General features: G+C 43.6%; 1 protein-coding gene across 1 annotated transcript in view; it reads left to right on the forward strand.

Annotated features, from left to right (window-relative positions):
• The first annotated feature begins 6,647 nt into the window (after positions 1 to 6,647).
• Positions 6,648 to 18,622, forward strand: part of PRLR (prolactin receptor) — a 162,271-nt gene continuing 150,296 nt past the window's right edge. The window contains exon 1 of the mRNA XM_040630506.1: positions 6,648 to 6,979. The gene's annotated coding sequence lies outside the window, so the exon portion shown is untranslated. The remainder of the gene's footprint in view (positions 6,980 to 18,622) is intronic.

Genomic DNA, 18,622 nt, shown 5'->3' on the forward strand with positions numbered 1-18,622 from the left:
GGAAAATAGTATGAAGTTTCTTCAAAAAATTGGAAATAGAACTAACGTATGGTCCAGCAATCCCACTTTGGGGATATATCCCCAAAATTGATATCAGGATCTCAAAGAGATATCTGTGCTCTCCTGTTCACTGCAGCATTAGTCACAATAGCCAAGATAGGGAAACAAGTTAGTGTCCATGGACAGATGAATGGATAAAGAAAATGTGGTATGTTCATGCAGTGGGATACTATTCAGCCTTTAAAAAAGGAAATCATGCCATATGAGAGAACGTGGATGACGCTGGAGGACATGATGTAAGGGACATAAGCCAGTCACAGAAAGATAAATACTGCATGATTCTACTTATATTTGGTATCTAAAATAGTCAAACTCATAGGGATGCCTGGGTGGCTAAGTAAGTTAAGTGTCTGACTCTTGATTTTGGCTCAGGTCATGATCTCGGTCCTGGGATTCAGCCCTGCATTGGGTTCCCTGATCTGTGGGGGAGTCCGCTTGAGATTCTCCCTCTCTTCTGCCTCTCCCCCACCTTGCTCATGCACCCACATGTGTACGTGTGTGCACGCTCTCTCGCTCTCTCAAATACATAAATAAATCTCTAAAAAATAAAATTAAATTAAATAGCCAAACTCATAGAAGGAGAGTGGAATGGTAATTTCTAGCAGCTGGAGGGAGGAGAAAATGGGAAGTCATGGTTTAAGGGGCATAAAGTTTCAGTTCTGCAAGATGAATAAGTTCAAGGAGAGCTGCTGTACCATGTTAGGTCTATAGTTAACAATATTGCATAGTACACTTAACATTTTAAGGGGGTAAATCTCGTGTTAAGCTTTCTTACTACAATTGAACATACGATAATATAAAACAATATTCCTCATGTATCAGAAACGTAGTTGGAAATTTATCTGACAGCATGTTCCCAATCATATGATTTCTCAATTTTACAATCTGGGAAGTGGAATTTATAACATCCAGCTGTCCTTATATTTCCCTCCATCCCTTCCCCAAAATACATACAAGATAGAGATGGAAAAAGCGTGTAAGTCGAGGTCAACTTTTCCCCTGATAACAATCAGTCACTTTGAGAGGAACACACCTGTTACCCTCACTTGGGCTTTATGAACTCCAGCCCTGAAGCAGCAGATCTTGTCAAAAAACAAAGTCAGATTCAGAAGGTAAGGGTCGGGTCTGAGATCCTGCATTTCTAATAAGCTCCTAGGTGATGCCAACACAGCTCGTCTAAGGACCACACTTTGGGTAGCAAGACGCATACACACTAGCCCAAAGAAACCCGTGCACCTAAAGCACAGACTAACAACTCGATTACATTTTATGCAGAGTGCCCAGTTTCCCTCTTTAAGGTCAGGAGACGTGGATCCTCATCGGTCAACAGACCAGCTCTCTTAGCATCTTCCACGTGGAGAAAAATATTCCCATTCCCATGTTCATAAAGGTTCATTGTACTTAGCCTGACTGCTTATCCACTAGTGAGGGTTTCCTTGGAAGAAAGGAAACATTATCTAATAATAGTAGTGCCCTATATTTACACATGGGTTTATGATTTACCAAATGCACTGACACATGTCACCTCATATCAGCCTCACAATGATCTTTACGGGTAGAACAGAGGAGTAGATTATAAACCTACTTGATCAAGCAAGCAGATAGAAGCAACTGCCTTCAGAATTGCAGTGATCAGGGAAAGCTTTTAGAAAAAAAGTGACTTTGAATACGAAGATCAGGAACAGATACAGTTTTGAGTAGGTGAGGACTGGGGGCAATATCATGCCAAGGAGGGAAGATGGGATTCAAACACACTGTAAATATTTACTGAGCTACTACTCCCCAAACCAGTAAGATCAGCAGGAGCAAGTAGGCACCATTAAGGAGTTTTAATTCAGGGAGTGATCTTGGTTTTTTTTTTTTTTTTGTCTTTTTTTTATAATAATATTTTTTTATTATTTTATGCTAGTCACCATACAGTACACCCCTGGTTTCTGATGTAAAGTTCGATGATTCATTAGTTGCATATAACACCCAATGCACCATGCAATATGTGCCCTCCTTACTACCCATCACCAGCCTATCCCATTCCCCCACCCCCCTCCCCTCTGAAGCCCTCAGTTTGTTTCTCAGAGTCCATAGTCTCTCATGCTTCATTCCCCCTTCTGATCACTCCCCCTTTCTTTATCCCTTTCTTCTCCTACCAATCTTCCTAGTTCTTATGTACCATAGATGAGAGAAACCATATGATAATTGTCTTTCTCTGCTTGACTTATTTCACTTAGCATTATCTCCTCCAGTGCCGTCCATGTTGCAGCAAATGTTGAGAAATCGTTCTTTCTGATAGCTGAGTAATATTCCATTGTCTATATGGACCACATCTTCTTAATCCAGTCACCTGTTGAAGGGCATCTCGGCTCCTTCCACGATTTAGCTATTGTGGACAATGCTACTATGAACATCGGGGTGCATATGGCCCTTCTCTTCACTACGTCTGTATCTTTGGGGTAAATACCCAGTAGTGCAGTTCAGGGAGTGATCTGATCAGATTCAGCATGGGAGCGTTTGGTTTCACACAGGCAAGGCTGGTGAGAGGGAGGCCATCCAGCAGGGGGCTACAGAAGGGGAAGAAGTGAGAATCGATGAAGCGATGAAGGCATGACCTGGAGCATTAATAGTGGAAAGGGAGAAGAAAATACTTGTGTCTGATTGGGTGTAGATTGTGACAGAGGGAACATTAACAGTTAAAGCCATCAGAAGAGATAAGCTTTTATATCTCAAGGACCATAAAAATGTGCATGCCCTTTGACTTAATTATGTCTCACTGGGATTTTAGGCTAAGGAAATAAATCCCCCAAAGGCAAACTTTCTTTCCACAGACATGTCCATTGTAGTATTATTTATAACAGTAAAAGTTTGGGAACAACTGAAATGTTCATAAGATGGTATGATTAAGTAAATTATTGTGCAATGAGAGTAAAACGACATTATAAGACTGAAGAAAAAAATGAAGAATATTTTTAAAAGACCGAAATAAACACAGAGGTATGTTTCCTGAGTGGAAGAATTAATGCTTCAATACTATATATTTTTTTCAAATTAATAAATAAATGTAATGTAATGCCAAAGAAATTTTTTTAATTTGAACAAATTGATTCTAAAAGTTTATGAAAAAATACATCATATGTATCAAGAAAATTTTAAAAAGAAAGACTGTGATAAAGTACTTGCACTAATTGGTATTATAATATGCTATTTTTACAAGACAGTTACCAAAATCATGCATTATTGGCATGCAAACAAAACACAGTAGTGCCCAGAATAGACATGAATATACATGTAAATGTAATGTATGATATTAACATCAGAAATCATTGGAGAAATCCTGGATTTTTCTATAAAGGGAAATGGGATAATTGATTATGCATTCAGAAGAAAATTAATATTTATAATATTTATAAATAAAAATATATAATTGTATTTAATGTGTGTAATATGCATAAATATTTAATATACTAATATGTTAATAATTGCTTGGTCACATTTTAATTAAAATATATTATAATTGAATATTAATTATATAGTTCATATATGTGATATTTATAACATATTTATAATATTTATAAATATAAAATGTAATAAATATAATGTTTACAATATTTTTAAATTCCTAGGATAATTAAAAAGCTATTGTTAAAAAGTTAACAGTAGTAGAAACAAAGAAGCAATAGAGAAAATCCAGAGCCTTAACCCAGAATATAATGGACAGATTTGATGAGATGAAAACTCAAAACTTATGTGCAGTAAAATAGTTCATAAACAAAATCAAGGGAAATAGGTCAGAGAAATGTTTACAATAGATTTTACTAGGTGTTAATATGTATAATAGCAGAGACCTCAAAGATTAATTTTTAAACAGACAAACATACCAGAAGAAAAATAGGCATAGGATTGAACAGCCACAGCATAAAAAAAGAGTTCAAATAATAAGCATATGGACTCAACCTCCCGAAAAGTCAGGAGACTGTGAATTAGAACAATAAGACACCATATTTTGCTTACCCGACTGGCAAAAGTCAGATTGATAAAACCCAGTGGTGCCAAGAATGTGAGAAAACATCGTTGGTAGGAGTGTATATTAGTAAGAGTGTATGTTGCTAAATATTTGGGGAATATTTACCTACCTTATGATTCAGTAATCTCACTTCTAGGATTTTCTTCTATAACAATTTTGGAGAGCAACTTGGCAGTGATCTATCAAAAGTTCAGTTCTCATTCCCTCTGACCCAACAATGCCATTTCTAAACGTCTATCCTAAGGTACATGCAAAGATAATCATGGCAGCACTTTTTACAATAAAAAGCTGAAATTACCAAAGATCTAACAATGGAAGGATGGTAGAATATATTACAAACTAGACAGCCATCAAAAATAATGAGTTAAGTCTGTAGCTAGTAACCTAGAATTTATAACTGCACTAAACTTAAAAAAGACAAATCACAGAAATTGTTACATTTTTAGTTTAAAAAATGTTTGCAGGTGCATATGGAGACATGACGACATACATGTAGGAAAGGGATAGATATGCCCCAATCTGTTCATGGCGGTCACCTCCAGAGATGAGATCAGAGGAAAGGAGGAGAGAGTATGATTTGGGAAGGTTATATCTGACTTTATAGATATAGATCTAGATTTTTTTTTAACAGTGCTGTGATGTGAGTGATTTTTTTCACTCTTGGTATTTTAGCATTTTTCTTTTTCTTTCTTTCTTTCTTTCTTTCTTTCTTTCTTTCTTTCTCTCTCTCTCTCTCTCTTTCTTTCTTTTCTTTCTTTCTTTCTTTCTTTTTTTTATATATATTTTTGGAAAGGAATATAGTCCTCAAAGAAAAAAGATGAAGAACCAAAGGCAAAACTGTTCCCAGCCAGGAAGAAGGAGAAAGAAGAGAGACATGGGCAAAAGGAAACCCAGAGAAGTCATGGACAGGACAGAAAGGGTCTGGGGAGGGCTGGGGCTGAGAACCAAGGAATGGCAGCTTCGGGAGGAAGAAGGGAGGGAGGCAGGGTGCTGCGGAGAGGCCAGGATGAGGATGCCACCCAAAGCACAAAGGATGAGAAGCAGTGTTGCAAGCCGGGGTGCAAATAGGGATTAGGCAGCCCTGTTCCACTCTGCCTGTGCGTCTCTGGAGAAACAGAGAATCAGGGCCTCACCCTAAACCTCCTCAGTTAGCAGCTCTTCAAGTGACACCCAGAAGCAGTAGCTTTGAAACACTCCTCAGATGATGCTGGTGTGCAGTCAAGGTTGAGAACCACGGATTGAAGGCATTCAAATCCCAGTGAGTCAAGGAAGCTGAGGAGCGAGGTCCCCACCTTCCAAGAGTTGACAGTCTGGACTTACCTAGAGTGCTATCTTTTTCACCAGCTATTAAAACTGTCTGACTAGAACAAGTCCAAGAAAACGGAGTAATCCTTTGCCTTGCAAAGGTCATACAGAAATATTCTGTCATTGAAGTTTTCATGTCAGCCAGCAGTTTGGGAAATAAATAGGGTTTGCCAACTTGTGTGGCCATGATGAGTGGAGGCAAAGGTCCCTGGAGGATCACAGGGAGCAGATGAAGGCCGTGCATGAAAGATGCATCTCCCCCTAGAGGGACAGAACCAGATGGAGATGGTTATGGCCATGTTACTGAACAGGAAGCATCAGGTGATGGAGGTGGGCTTCCAGTCCAAAAGGATGGCCAAAGCATCCTGGGATTTTCAACGTCTTCCTGAGGCCTGGCGAGTGGCTGCCAGTAAACATTATTTGCCAGTGATTCCAGGGTGGCAGTAAAAGTGCCATCAAAGGCGGGAAAGCCCAGCGTTTCAGTAACTTTTATTTTTGAAACAAGAGAGGCTTTGTTTATAATATCTCCTTGATACTAGCTCTGGGTTATGAAACAATCAGCTGCAGTATTAATCAGTGGCATCAAACAGACACGAGCAACTTAGTAATTGTTGGATAGCTAATTGATTCAGGCAGTTACTATTTGTTTCAGTACCTTTTTTTGCAAGAGAAAAGGCTGCGGTTGTGGATGGTTTTGTTATTACCAAATTAAAAAAAAAAACCCTATTAGAAAAAATAAATTCTACATTTGCAGAAAATAAGAAAAGGGTGGCCCTACTTGTGTGGTGGAAAGGAAACACACAGCACCCTGGAAATTTGGGCTTTGGGGTATCACGAAAGAAAGCGAAACCCTGCTTAGGTCACTGACTGTTTATTTTCTTCTGCCCCTTTCACTCTGACCCCTCCTTCTTGTCAGGGAAGGGGAGATTCAACTCCCTGGAGCCCCCGCCAAATATTGTCAAGCTGCCGTTACTCAAAAATAAGGAAAGATTTTTGACACGGAGACTCTCCACGTCTTGACTGCCTGCAGGAATACCATCTTTGAGGTCATTCCATTTATTAAGCCGTTCTTAACGATTATTTTGTCTCTGCATTTTCTGGGGCCGGCTCAGTGGAAGACGTGTGGCCCTGATCCTGCGAAACCAATCTGGGATAATCAGGTATTTCTTCTCCACGTCTTTGCTGTGCTCTGGCTCCCCCCAGCACCTCCCTCACCTTGCAAACCTGGCAGGCTCTGGACATTTTGCATGCTGAAGAAAATCACTGTTTTGCCTCCAGCAAGGAACATAAATGTTGCAACACTGACTCCTCCTCTAATGAAGAAAGGGGGAACAAGTGCACCGAGTTGAGCTGCTTCTCACGGAGCCACCGGGCTGGGGACGGTGGCGCCCAGGCTGGGATCCTGCGCCGCGCGTCTTCTGGGCTTCCCCCACCCCGCCCCCGCCCCCGCCCCCGCCGCCTTTCCCTCTTACTGGATCCTCTCCCTGTCTCTGGATTTTACCGGCTGTTCGAGAAACAGCTTTACACACAATGGATCTCCACGTCCTTTTGCAGGAAGTGCTCACGGACTGATATGGCAGACTTTGCTCCCAGGCAAAAGTGAGTAGCCACCGCCGGGCTGAGCCTGCGGCGGACGCGAGGGCTGCGGGTTCGAGGCCAGGGAGGCACGAGGGCAGCGCGCGCTAGGCGCGGGGGACTAAGGGTTCGAGGCCCGGGTACGGCGAGGGCTACGGCTCCAGGAAAGGACCAGAACCCAGCCGTAGGCGACAGAGGCGCTGCCTGGCAGCGGCCGCAGGTGCGAAAGCCGGGGCTGTGACCGCAGTCAGCCTTGCTGCCCCCTCGGAGAGAAACTAAAAGTGCCTCCTCCCCCTTACAACAGCACACCTTGGTCTTTTTAAAGGATGCGCCCTGGAGAGGGAGTTTCGGCGTGACCGTGGGATTCTCACAATGTAAATCATTTACGTCAAACTGAAAAAGAAAAAATAGCGGGAAGGGGCTCGGGCATGTGAGGTGATGGCCGCGGGCTCGCGCGGGCTCCCGCCGGCGGCGCACACTCCCGGGCAGCCGGTGGGGAAAGTTCGGTGTCACCCGCGCCGGCCCGAAAGGCGGGGCTCCCCCGCGAGGGCAGTGGGCGCCGGGGCAGGTCCGAGGCTCCCGCCAGAGCCGTAGCCCCGAGCGGGGGCGGGAGGGAGGCCTTTCAGCCCCGGAGGCAGCCGCGGGCGGGCCCGCCGGCTGGGAGCGGCGGACTCGGGAGGCGGACAGGCACGCTCGGGTAACTGGGGAGCGGGGCGCCGTGCGGGGACAGCAGGGCGGGAGTGCCGGCTCCGGCAGCAGGAAAATATCCTTGCAGTGACCTCTACCTGTATCCTGGGGAAACAGCCCGCGTCGCCCTCAAGCAATTCAGGGTTTTCTGTGACTGCACTTGAAAACGTTGCAAAATAGTACTATTAATCTGGAGAGATGCGTTTGTTTTCATTCATCAAGTTGGCTGGTAAAGATCCCCCTCCCCCCACCCCCGCCGCCCAGTCTCATGCTTCTTGGTCAGTGGAGTGCTGCTATCCCTAGCGGTGCCTCTGGCTGTGCAAACTCTGGCAAGGCAATCATCCTCTCTGGGCCTCGGTTTTCTTTGCAACATTTAGGGAAATTAATCATTCCATATATGTATCATTAAACGTTGTATATGTATATACATAGTGTATTTTATATATAATATATATACATTTACTATATATATATACATTTACTATATATATATATGGGGTAAATGTGCTGAATAGTGTAAGGAAGAAGCGGATGAAAACTTTAATTTTAGTGGTTCTTAAAAATTGGGAATCATGGGTGCTTTTGAGAATTAGCTAAGAGTCTTCTCCCAAGGGGGAAAAATGTTCTTACCTAAAGTTTTGCAAGCAATCCCTCAAGATTTGTGGACACTCCCTGAAAACCCTGCCTGAACCCCAGGTAAACATTCCTCTTCTTCCTTTTGAGGACCTTTTGTATCAAGACCACCTCCCTAAGCCTCTGCTGGCAGCTGGGCTGGCTAGGAAAGTAATCTACAGCCCTCCGTGGGGGTCTGGAGTCAGCCATGCTGCTGAAGGAGCAAGCACTCCTGTCATGAGTAAGCTCCTGGGATACAGTTTCCCAAAGGCTTCACCAATCTCTGCCTCCGGGGGAACCTTCCTCACAAACCCTTTTCATGACTTTCCAAAGGTGAGGTCCTCACCCCTGGAGTTTTCAGTCCTATACACAGCACTCGAAGGCCACCTGTAGAAGTCACGGTCTCAAAGACAACTCTTCAGGTCACCCAGCTGGATGTCAGACAGTGAAGCCGAAGCTTTTTTTCGAAACGAAGTGCTGTTTGCTGCCGTGTGCATAGTAAGAGTAGTAATAATGCTCTTTTGGACCTATGCACTTTTCTTTTAAAGTACTAAGGATTCCTACTGGGGCACCTGGGTGACTCAGTTGGTTAAGCGTCCGACTTGATTGTGTCAGGCTCCATGCCCAGCATGGATTCTCTCCCTCTCCCTCTCCCCCCACCAAAAAAGAAAAAATAACAAATAATAAATAAAATAAAGTACTAGGGACTCCTGTCTTATGGGACCCTGAGGCTTCCATTGGCAATGCTGGCAGGGTACAGCAGAGGACACCTGGAGCTTTGGAACCCAACAGACTGGGCTTCAAATCTCAGCTCCCACACTTGAACAAGTCACTGAACTACTCCAAGCCTCACTTTCCCTGTTTGTAAAATGGGGAGCAATACTGCCTTTCTTGCACAGTTGTTAGGAAAATGAGAAATGGAGGGGCGCCTGGGTGGCTCAGTCGTTAAGCGTCTGCCTTCGGCTCAGGGAGTGATCCCGGCGTTCTGGGATCGAACCCCACATCAGGCTCCTCCGCTGTGAGCCTGCTTCTTCCTCTCCCACTCCCCCTGCCTGTGTTCCCTCTCTCGCTGGCTGTCTCTAACAAATAAATAAATAAAATCTTTAAAAAAAAAAAAAAGGAAAATGAGAAATGGAAATGGCTGGTTTCTAGTCCGTAGTAAACTGGTATTATTAATATTATTGTGAGGTTATAAGTAAGTGTTAAATAGTTTCATGCTTTTTTTAGAGCAGTTTACTCTTCCACGGGGCTTGTGTCAGCAAAAGAATGAGTAAAGTCAATTCTGGTCTAATTAGTGTCAAAGATGAGGGGTGGATTCGAAATACAGAGTTGGCTTTACTGCTTCCCCTTTATCAAGCGGAGCAGTCTGTGTTGCCAGCAAATAAAATGTGCCCAGACTGACAAGGATTCTCGACCCTTCCTCCCTATTCTCTTTTGGCCCATAATCTCGAACATGGACTCGCTAGCTCTCTGCTTGTAGTGACAAATACCCCTGCGTGGACACTGGCGAGGTCTCATGGTTTCATCCATTTCCAGAAACCCTAGAAACTGTCTCTGTAAAGAGAATTGTCCCCACTGTCATCGTTCAAAGTGAGGCACAGATATAGCCAATTGAGCTTATCCCGTCTCTCTGTATCTCTCCACTTCTCTCTGTGTCTCTCTTTGGTACTGGCCCCTCAGTTTCGAGAAGCTGGATGACGTGGAGATGTGGGAAAGAGATACCAGAATCCTAAAAGGAAATTGGATACCTTCAAAGTAGCCATTCCAAAGATTGGTCAGTTTTCCGGCAAGGCATTCTTGCATGCAAAGACGACAACCCTGGGACCTCCTTTTCACTGAGCCTTCGAGACGGACTAAGCACTTTGCTACGTGACCTCAATTGATTCTCATAGCAACACTGCAGGGTATGAATTATCATTTAAAGCTTTACAGATAAATTGAGACTTTAACAAATTTACATAATTTGTCCAGTCTGCAGAGCTGCTGAAAGGCAGAACCAGGATCCCAGCCCAGGTCTGTCCGACTTCGACGCTCACTTTTTTCACACTGCCTGGTGCCGCCCAGCTCGCTGGCATCAGAGGGTTGCCTCATGCCCAGGGGGTCCCAACCCAGTTCTTCTTCTTCAGAACATTTAGAGCAGGAATAAGCAAATCTTCTAGATGATTTAAGTGGTGTGAACATACACGTTGCATGCGATACCTTTTAACAGGCAGCGACAATGAAATGGCCTGTGAAGAATGATCTTCTCAACGCTTTCCAGATCCAGCTGGGAGAAGCGAGTTAGGCAACACCAGGCCTCGGCAGGCAAGGCTGGCTCTGAGCCACTCACTTCCTGCAACTCTTTTAGGTTCAGAAGAGCTCTGAATGTTCGCTCTCCACAGCCTTGAGAATCAGGACACCATTTACAGTTACCTCCCTGCGTGAAGCATTTATTCATTCGTTTATTCATTTAACAAACACTTGCAGAGCTCTGTGTAAGGCAGACAAGGTCCCGGCTCCTGCGGAGCTTCTATGCTAGAGAGAGGGACGGATAGGAGGCAGGTGAGCAAATGCAGAAATAAGATCATTTCAGATACTGAGAAATGCTATGAAGAAAGCGAAGAGCGGCTGGGGGCTCAGGAGTAGCCGGGCTTGGAGGCAACTGGAAATACAGCAGCCGAGATTTCCGCAAAGAGGTCACTCTTGCACTTAAACCTGCGTAAAAAGAGGGAGCCAGCCTGAAGAAGGCCTGGGGACAGACTGCCTTCGCAGAAAAACCCCCAGGGAAAGAGCTGGGAGCGGAATAAATGGACCAGTAGAGCCTCAAATATAATGAGATGGCACCTTGGAAATCAATTCGAGTTTTACGGAGGGGAAGTTCTTGACTGACTGCCCGTCATACTCTTTCTTCTCGGCTGTGCTGTGGACTTATCTCCTATCTTATTTAACCTCCCCAACCACCTGGTGAGTTTGCTGTTTTTGTCTTGATTTGATAGTGGAGGAAACCAAGATTCACAGAAGGGAAGCAGCTAGCATGAGGTCACAGAGCTGGTCTTCGAATCCCGTGGTCTGTTTTGCTCCAAAGCCGAAAACTTTTTGCTAACATAGCATGTGGCCTTTGAAATAATCTCTCCCGGAAGATAGCAAGGAGCTAACAGAAGGAGAGTGTCAAAAGTATATTAGGTGACTAAATGCTGACAGGCGATTTGTATCTCGTGCCCCAAATTCCAGTGAGCGTGTCTAAACTTGCTCCGTGCAGCACATCAGCTCTAGCCACGTGTGAGGACTGGGTACTTGAAATGTGATTAGTCCAAACTGAGATGTGCTGTAAGTGTAAAAATATACGCTAGATTTCAAAGACCTAGAGCCAAAAACAAAAACAAAAAAACAAAAAAACCCACCTCATTAATTTTTATACTAATCATATGTTAGAATGGTAATATTTTGGATGCATTGGTTTAGATGAAATGTACTATTAAAATTAATTTCATCTGCTTCCTTTTAATTTTTTTTTAAGATTTTATTTACTTATTTGAGAGAGAGAGAGAGCAGGAAGGGAGGGGGCAGAGGGAGAAGCAGACTCCCTGCTGAGCAGGGACCCTGATACGGGACTTGATCCCTGAACCCTGGAATCAGACCCGAGCTGAAGGCAGATGCTTAACCGACTGAGCCACCCAGGTGTCCCTCCTTTTAATTTTATTTTTTTTAAAGATTTTTTATTTATTTATTCGACAGAGATGGAGACAGCCAGCGAGAGAGGGAACACAAGCAGGGGGAGTGGGAGAGGAAGAAGCAGGCTCATAGCGGAGGAGCCTGATATGGGGCTTGATTCCATAACGCCGGGATCACGCCCTGAGCCAAAGGCGGATGCTTAACTGCTGTGCCACCCAGGCGCCCCCCTCCTTTTAATTTTTTAATGCGATTAATAGGAAAGCTCAAATTGCATATATGACTTGCATCATAATTGCTTTTAACAAAACTGGTATAGACTAATGGGTGACAAATATATGATAGGAAACTTTTCTCCCTTCTTCCTAACATAATTTCATCTTTATTCTTGGCTCAGACTTCTCAAGTCTTACCCATAAGGCAAATCTCAAGAAGTTTTCGAACATCCTAAGACCAAAGCGTCATTTTGAATCTAAAATTAGATTTACCTTAAAGTCACTTCCCAGGACAATGTCTCTGTCATTCTGGCACTTCATAAAATTAGATTAGGAGACAGCTAGGCCTTCATGTCTGTGTGCAAAGCCCATCAAATAAGACATCTCATTGGGATGATGTTTCTTCCTCTCTTCCTTTTGCTTAAAACAGCCTGAACAATATGAAGTCCCAGTTTCCAGAAGGACTGCTCCAAGAATATCACAGAGGGTCATTTTGATTTCTTTTGTCCGCTAGCTAAAGTGGCCCTTGAATATCACATCACCAAAGTAAAGATATGATTTGTTCCTATAATTTCATGTATTCCAAAGGGAAAGCAGTCTGATTCTGAAGTTGTTACAGAAAGCCTCTGACCTGGGATATTGGAGGCCTGGATTCTACTTCGTCTACTGGTTTGTGTAACCCTCACCCTGCTTCCCCCAGCAATCCTGTAGCAAGTTCAGAGCTGATGAGATAATGCCACATAAAACGCTCATGAAGAAACATGCTATACAAATGTTGGCTGGGTGTCACTGATGACCTGAGGACTATAGACATTCATCCATGGGAAAGTAGCTTGAGCAAAACACTATAGGAGATGTTCTGGGACGCCTAGGTGGTTCAGTTTGTTAGGCGTCTGCCTTCGGCTCAGATCATGATCCCAGGGTCCTGGGATCGAGTCCCGCGTCAGGCGCCTTGCTTAGCCGGGAGCCTGCTTCTCCCTCTGCCTACTGCTTCCCCTGTTGTGCTCTCTCTCTCTCTCTGATAAATAAATAAATAAGATCTTAAAAAAAAAAAAAGAAGAAGAGATGTTGTTTCAGATATGCAAATAGTGTTTGTTCATTTTCACTTGAAATCTACATCTGAGGGGGAAATGACAGTGAGAAGCTGAGCCCAAGTGAATTTTAGTATATCTACATCAACAGCAACCATATCCTTCAGCATCTTTTAAGTCAAGAAGTCTGTGCCAGACTCCAGAAGGAAAATAACAGAACAAAACTGAGGGCTTTGCTCTGGAGGAGCACATTATCTTGTTGAGAAGATGGGCATAAACATAAAAACACCAGGAGCAATGTCAGATAATATTCTCCAAGTGTTAGGTGAATGAAACAGAGTTTGGAGATTCCAGAGGGCAGTGTGCCCGAGAAAGACAAGGTACAAGATGGACATCAAAGGGTGTAAAATGAGGCTAAGGACAAATGGAGATGGGGAGAGAGGGCATTTCCAGTAAGGAAACATGCACGTAGTCCCACAACAATAGGAATGTGCTGAGAGGGTTTGGTGTTGTGAAAAGGAATGATTGGCATCATCACCGGGGAAACTTTTACAACATACTGATCCCTCAACCCCACCCCCACAGTTTTCATTTAATCAGTTTAGGAGTAGGGACGGGGTATCGGTATTGTTGTTGCTGTTTTTTTTAATTCTCCAGAATATTCTAAAATGAATATTGTGAGTCAGAGTTGAAAATCACTGAGCAAAAAACACAAGGTTTTTAGATCATAATCATGGGAAGGTAAATTTAAGGGGTAATATTTGAAAGGGGATTAAATGGACAATCAAGAATTGTGGTCTTTATAGAAATTTGATATACACGTATATTTCTTTTTTTTTTTTTTTCTTTTTAAGTAGGCTCCACACCTAACATGGAGCCCATCACGGGGCTTGACCTCATGACCTGGAGATCAAGACCTGAGCTGAGATCAAGAGTTGGATGCTTAACCAACTGAGCCATCTAGACACCCCTATACATGTATATTTCTATGTAGTCTTTTTAATTCATAGATAATTGTTGTTCATAGTGACCCTGTCCACTTGGGTATGGCTAAAAGTTGTAACTAACTGCCTGTTTCCTTACTCTGTGTGTGCTTTCAGTGTCCTGTAGTCAAGTCCTAGCTAAGTGTGGGGCAGTTGGTATCTCACAGTTGCTCGTATCCACCAGGCTTGGTGTAATCTTTGGGAAGGGCTTTATTATCATGCCCATTTGTGCCCACAGTAGCTATTTTACAGTAATCTGTAAACTTCCCTCACCTCTCCAACTTGACAAATTGGGAAATAAAGTTTAATTACTTGCCTTGGGCCTTGAGGCTAACTGGCAACGAGGTGAAATGAGAATTCTCATCCACTGCATTCCCCATATCTTATTTGGCTCCCAAAGCGAGTCAGCCCAGTCTCCTGTTGATTTAGAATACTCTGTCCCGGCAATGTTATTTCTTCAATGAATGAATCAGTGTTATAGATCAGTAGGTGAAAAATGACAAGTTGGCCTGAGCTGCAGCGCTGTGATGATGAGTGTCAGCAGGGCAGAGGCAGCCACAGCAGTCCCAGGAGGCCCAACCCTACGATCTAGGAGTTCCTATTCAAGTGAAAGTTTGGCCATGCCTTTTACAGCTCCTCCAGCCCTACCTCTGTGAAGCGAAGGCTCCTTAACCCCAGAACTTTGGGGCTATTCTAATTCCTCTCTGAAGCTCCTGTTCACTAAAAGATACAGATTTTTGTTACACACCTGAAAAGAAGAGAAGAAAGCCCAGCAATTTTTGCAGCTGCATTTTTAGGGAATTCTTTGTGTGTTTGGGGAACTTCTGGATTTCTTGGCAATGGTGAGGCCGGGAGATCTTCATGAAAGGTAGTGGAAAAAAGCTAGAGTCTGGGCACTAGACTCTTTAGAACAAGAAGATCAGTTAATTTTGCACCATTCCCAAATGGGTTATTTCCTCTTTCTCTGTCTCTAAGTCCATTACCGATTTAAGAACAATTTCCAGGATCTTCTGTTATAGCAAAAAGCAAGTCTCTGAAACCGTAATCCTCAACACCAATTGCTCATGACAGTCATCTCAGGAGCTTTAAGAATACACATGCCCAGGCCCCACCCACTGACCCACTGAATCAAGATTCTGGGAACGGAGCCTGGATATCTGCATTTATTTACAATTCTCCTGGTGATTATAATGTGCTTCGGTACGAGCTGATCTTACTGCTCAGCTAAGATCAAAATCTTAATTACTTATTTGTATTTCTCCTTTTGTTTTGTTTTAGATCACATGACCCCAGAAAATCATCCAAACCATATTTTTGTTGTCATTTTCCTCTTTGGGCACCATGGTTTCTAGCATAATATTAAGTTTTCTACTTATCTAAACTAACTCCAAACTCAGAATGCCCTGCATAGCCTCATGACAAAAATTTCTGTAAGTGCCATTTGGAGATCAGATTGCCAGAAGCTCGATAAGTATGAGATTGAAAGATAAAGGTTAAGCTTCTCTGCCACCCATGCATTAAATTTCCCAATTGCTATGTTCATCTTTAGCAACACTTGCTTTCCTCTCTCAGCCATTTCAAAGCCAATTAATTCCATTCTTGTTCACACCCTTATTAAAAATGTAATTACAGCAGTATTCTCCGGGGATTGTCATTGGATAGACTTTACAGAGTGAAATGGCCAAGAGCTAACTAGGTTGTGCAAAACCCTCTCAGCCCGAGAAGTCATTTGGGATACAAGAGACTACCAGCCCCAGGGTATGTTAGGTAAGTCATGAATTTTAGTTTGGAAAGAGACAATTACAAGTCACCCAAAGGTAGAAGAACCTAGGATACAGAAAATGGTTGTGGAATCAATCTGAGAATAATAATCCAGGGTCTAATTAAGTCTGAGACTTGGAAGGTTGTATTAATGCCAGAAAGCATTGGGTGGCCTAGTCGGTTAAGCGTCTGCCTTCGGCTCAGGTCATGACCCCGGAGTCCGGGCATCCAGCCCCACATTGGGCTCCCTGCTTAGCGGGGAGTCTGCTTCTCCCTCTGCCCCTCACCCTGCTTGTGCTCTCCTCTCTGTCTGTGTCTCTCTCAAATAAAAAAATCTTTTAAAAAAAAACAACCAAGTTTTTATACTAGATTTGGAGGGCAAGGGAGAAAGGGAGTGATGTACCGTTGTACTTTTCTACAGTGTTAAGATTGCAGAATTAGAAGATAAGAAATTGTGAAGGACGTTGCAAAGAGTAGGGTGGACAAAGCCCTCCTGGTAGCCAAGCATCATGGACGTTGGCAGTTTTTATTCACTCAACTTTGACAGAGGGTCTGCTACGGCCAGAGGCTGTTACGTGACCTGGAGAGAGAATGATAAAGTTCCTGCTGGAATGGAATTTATAGTCCTGTGAGAGGAAACAGATATCCACATTAAGAAATCAGTAAGTAAAATCCAGTAAGTTGGTTAGTGCTTAGATCAAGTGAGGTAAAGGGAATGACGTCTGATGAGGGCTGCTTTGAATAGGATCACAAGAGGTGTTCTCTCTGACGTGGTGGCATCTGAGCTAACACGTCAGTGTCAAAGCAGTACAAAAATCAGGAAGACAGAAAGCCAGGTAGAAGCCCTGAGGTTGGAAAAGGGTTGACAGTTCAGGAAACAAAGGAGATCAGTATGGCTAGATCTCAGCGAGGAAGAGGGAGAGTCAGGAAACAGCCTAGAGGGCTGGAAGTCATGGGGTGGAGTTAGGATTTTAAGTGCTTTAAGGAAATTGTTGGGAGGTTTTAAGTAGGGGAGTAATGTGTTCTTTTTTTTTAAATTCAATTAATTAACATCTAGTGTATTATAAAATATCTTATAACATGTATTATTAATATAGTGTAGTTTCAGAGGTAGAATTTAGTGATTCATCAGTTGCATGTAACACCCAGTGCTCATCACATCAAGTGCCCTCCTTAATACCCATCACCCAGTTACCCTATCCCCCCCTACTTCCGCTCCAGCTACTCTCAGTGTGTTTCCTAGAGTTAAGAGTCTCTTCTGGTTTGTCTCTAGAGGGTATTATGCTAAGTGAAATAAGTCAGTCAGAGAAAGACAATTATCATACGATTTCACTCATACGTGGAATTTAAGAAACAAAACAGATAATCATAGGGGAGGGGAGGGAAAATAAAATAAGACGACATGGGGGAGTAACGTGTTCTACATTGCATTTTTAGAGCTCTCCTGGGCTTCCGTGTGCAGAATGCAGCATAGGCTGGAAGCAGAGGGGGAACAGGGCAGGTAGAGTGGGTGAGGGTGGACCCACTAAGGCGGGAGCATGGAGTAGAAGAAGGGTGGGAGTCAGGTGCGGTGTTGGAGGTGGGGCCAACGCGCCTTCCAGGTGCATAGGGCCAGCAACAGTGATGGCGGACCTAGTCCTGTCTAAGATCGTCGCTTCTGCCCCATCCCTACTCGGGTCACTGGTTTTGAGCCAAAATGGAATAAGATCTAATGCTATTTGGAAACATTAGGGATTTTACCCTAGCTTATTTAAGCAGAAAAAAAAAAATCAAATTCCTGTCCAGGGAGAAATTTGTTTGCTGCTTTTTACCTCCTAACCCTTAAAATGTCATCCTGTCTCATAAGACTTTTTTGATGGATTTTATTGTTTTTGATTACTATGCTTTCCATAAATGCTGGAAACGTCACATTCACGTTCCTGAGTTTATCTTTTTTTCTGAGTATTTGGACACTCTGGCTGCATTTACCGAATCCTTCATGCCATCAGACATTTACACATGGCTTTTTGCCATTGGTCAGTTTCTCCACGTAAATGCTGACATCATAATAGTAAGCATTTAATGAGCACTTACTGTATCCAAGGAATTGTTTTAAGAATTTCACATGTAATCCTCTCAGCCACCCTTTGAGTGAGTACTCTTACTACTATCATTTTATAAATGAAGAAACTGAGGCAAAAAAAAAAAAGAGGTAAAGTCATCTGCCCAAGTTCACACAGCTGGAAAGTGGCCAAGCCAGGTCTTGGACCGAGGCTCGCTGCACAGCTCCACGTTCTCTAGCTGTGCTGCTTTCCTTCTGTTTCCTTTCCACTCTTTGCTACATAACTGAAGCCGCTACCTTCAGAATCAGACTTGTTTCTTCTGCAAAACCCCAGGGTGCCACTAAGAGACGCTTTGGCGGGGACAGGGCTTCTGGGAGTGGGACTGGAGAGGAAATGCCACAATTCAGAGGCTGGATGATTCAGCCCCTCTCCAGGAGGACTCTGCATCTAGGGCACCCGGCCAAGGTGGGAGGAGACCCACCCTCCCAGGGAGCTGGCTGGACAAAGTTGCCAACACCTGAGGACTCTCATGAAATGCCCCCTCTTCTCCTTACCTCCTCTTCTGCCCACCGCTCATAGTTCCTGTGCTGTGCCCACCTCCCTGTCCCTTCTCAAAAGATGGAAGAACTCAGAGTTCCTCAATAAGCTATGCAACAAATTCTGGTTGCTCTGCGGGGTCATCTGAGGC

Source organism: Ursus maritimus, unplaced genomic scaffold (assembly GCF_017311325.1).
Source record: "Ursus maritimus isolate PB19 unplaced genomic scaffold, ASM1731132v1 scaffold_15, whole genome shotgun sequence".
Lineage (NCBI taxonomy): Eukaryota > Metazoa > Chordata > Mammalia > Carnivora > Ursidae > Ursus > Ursus maritimus.